This window comes from Pteropus vampyrus, unplaced genomic scaffold, assembly GCF_000151845.1.
Source record: "Pteropus vampyrus isolate Shadow unplaced genomic scaffold, Pvam_2.0 Scaffold115, whole genome shotgun sequence".
Classification (NCBI taxonomy): Eukaryota; Metazoa; Chordata; class Mammalia; order Chiroptera; family Pteropodidae; genus Pteropus; species Pteropus vampyrus.
Genome location: NW_011888896.1, coordinates 3,713,097 through 3,716,152, shown reverse-complemented (window position 1 = coordinate 3,716,152; position 3,056 = coordinate 3,713,097).

The following is a 3,056-nucleotide window of genomic DNA, read 5'->3' as shown; positions in this document are numbered from 1 at the left end:
TACCAACAGGGGCTGGGCTCTTTTGGGAATAAGAAAATTACATTAGTCACATTCTCAACCCTCAAATAACATCAAGGTTTATTGGATAGGTTAGAAATAGTGACAGATTAGAAGATCAAAGAGCTGTTACTGTCCTGGCAATGAGAGCTATAGAGGTCTTTTGGGTTTATCAGTGGGGAGAAATTAACTAGGGCCAGAAGCCCTGTTGTATATGTGTGCCCATGTGTGTGCGTGTGTGTGTGCGTGTGTGTGTGTGTATTCGTGTGTGTGCGAGAGAGATTTGGTTAGGCTTTAAGAGATATTGAGATCTATGTATTCATGAAAAGAAGGCCAGAGTTGGTAGATAAGCAAGTTTATGGAGGATTTAATAGAGTTACAATATCGGTATGATACAGGAATATCACAGATATTTGGTCAAAAGGTTCGAGTACAAGGCGGGTTTGAGGAAGATTAGTGTTGGGGAAGTACATCTCTCTCTATTTAAGTATATAATGTTTACCTAGGATTGGTGACTGCTTTCTATCAAGTGTCCTTGTTAAATCATGTAACTTTTTTCTCTTTTGCTATTGTCACCTTGAGTTCCTTTGTAAACATAGCTAAATAAATAACCTCTTTAAAATGTCTTGGCTTAGTACATACTTTAAAAATAATTTCACCTTTGGAATTGCTATTTGATTGTTGAAAAAACTGATTAAATTTCCTGGAAGAAAAAGTTTTAAAGAGATTACCGATTTATTTAGTTTTTCAATTTCATTTAACATTTCTATTTTCAAAATATATTGATAAAAATGGATACTTAAGGTACAATTTTGAAAGACTGCAAAGAGATTCAGAAAATACACATGATCTTAAAGTTCTCTAGGCTCTAAGTAATACAATATAGACATTAATTCTACATGTGGAATAGAATAAATAAAGTTTCTTTTATTGTCTTACTTATGTAGAGAAAATACACATCAAGTTGAAACTGCCAATTCCTTGCGTCCACAAAGTAACAATTGTCAGAGGTGGGTAGGTCGAAGTGGGGAATAGTATCCATTATTTATATGACTCACAGTTGTGTAGCTAGAGGTAGCTTTTTAAAAATCCCTTTGCTGTAGAAATAATGTCAGGTGGACTGCATCATGGTTTCAAACTCATTGCAGTTCTTGGAACTCATAAATAATCAGAGCAGGACAATTCAGGAGACTCTGGCCAAGAATATAAAAGAAATTGTTTTCCTTTTTCTTTTTCCTAAATGATGAATTACAGTAAATGTATTTTTAAAACATTGTTTTAGGAATGCAGCTCTAGTGAGTATGGATGTCAGGCCACAAAAAAATGTATAAAAACAAGCAAAAAGACACTTTTTTTTTTAACAGTTTTTATTTTGAACCCCTATTCTGCCTGCCGCTGAGGACTAACTCTTAGTTAATGCAATCATCTCAGGAGTACTTGCCCTCCTACATATTTCTCGCATATCATATCTAAGTTCCAGAGGGTTTATGGAGACTCTAGGAGGATTTCACCTCATCCTTGGTTATTGTTACCTACTCATTATGACATTAGCTGAGATGTACATTATTTTCCCCACTTTCAATAATTGGTCTATGTATGTCACTACTGTATTTAATGTCTCAATCACATGGCTTCTGTATCCTACTTGATATACAAAAAACTTTGGCTCTGCTCTTGGACCCCAATGATAAATGGGGACTCTCTTCATCTAGACAAGCATCACAGGCATTCTACCTACTATTCTCTTACTATGCCACAGGAGGACATAGCTGCATTTCAAATGTTTCTAGGAAAAATAAAGTAATGAAATGATAAAATAAATAAGCAATAATATCATTGCATAGGTATACACATTTGGCAGCCATTTTATGACATACGAGTTTTAAAATTCAATTTATTAAAATTTTCAATATCTAGCTTTTATAATTGGAAGTTATTTAGATTACTCTGAGAGATCTTTGGGGAAACACTAAAAAAGCTAGAAGTTTCACTTTTGGCTAGGCCTTTAAATGAAATCCAGATGCATTACGACTTTTGAGGGTTTTTTCAATGAGGCTCTAATCCTTTCTGACTAATCTCCTGGCATTATTTACTCAATAGCATTTTTATTAGGAGGTTTTGTTGCATATTCTCCTTGGAGAGCTTGGAGGCCTATTTATGGTGGTATCATTCTTTAAGGTGAAAAAGTTTCTTTCCTTTGAGATAGGAGTTTCAAGTGAAAGAAATTAAGCTGAAAGTATTGAATATCTCAATAGTTTTTTTCTCTTCCAGAAAAAAAACAAAAGGAAAGTTATTGATAAAATTTTCTATTTTTGCATAGACAGGAGTCTGTAACAGTTAAGATTGTTTTCCTATTATAGGTGATAACATATTCAATGAAAGAACTACAACGAATTCAGGTCATGAGGTGTTTTTTTGTTTGTTTGTTTACAATAAAGTTAATAAGTAGCCATTGTAAAACACTTAAAATACATTAAAATATAGAGAGTAACTAACTTACTATTACACGCTACTAAAATAATCATCGATAGCATTTTAATATGTTTAAAATAATTCATAATATTTTTAGATTCTAAGGTATAAAAATAAATAAAACATGGTTTCATTTAAGATATCTGTAGTCTAGTGAGAAAACAGATATAGAATATAGGATTAAAAATCAGTATGGTAAGTTGCCATGAGCAAGGAAAGCGGCTACCAAAGTGACATCCTTGAATGCATTTGTGTCTTTCCACAGTGCTAGGTTTGTTGAGTAGAACCTTCTCAGATAAACAAATCAAGTACTCATGCAAGTTAACACACAACACACAGAGAAGTACAGTTTCATACAACAGAGTGAAGGGATGAGAAAGTCTTTATCATCTCCAAAGTGAGCTCTGTTGACTGGCTGCAGGGATCACTATGCATTGGTCCCAAGCCAGTGGCTACAAAGGGGAGACGGTCAGAGTCTTTGGCTCTCAGCGCATCTGGTGATGATACTCTCTGGTTAGGCTTGAACATCATTTGTCTGAGGTAGGGGTCCCTAACTTCTGGTCTGTGGACAGGTATCAGTCTGTGGC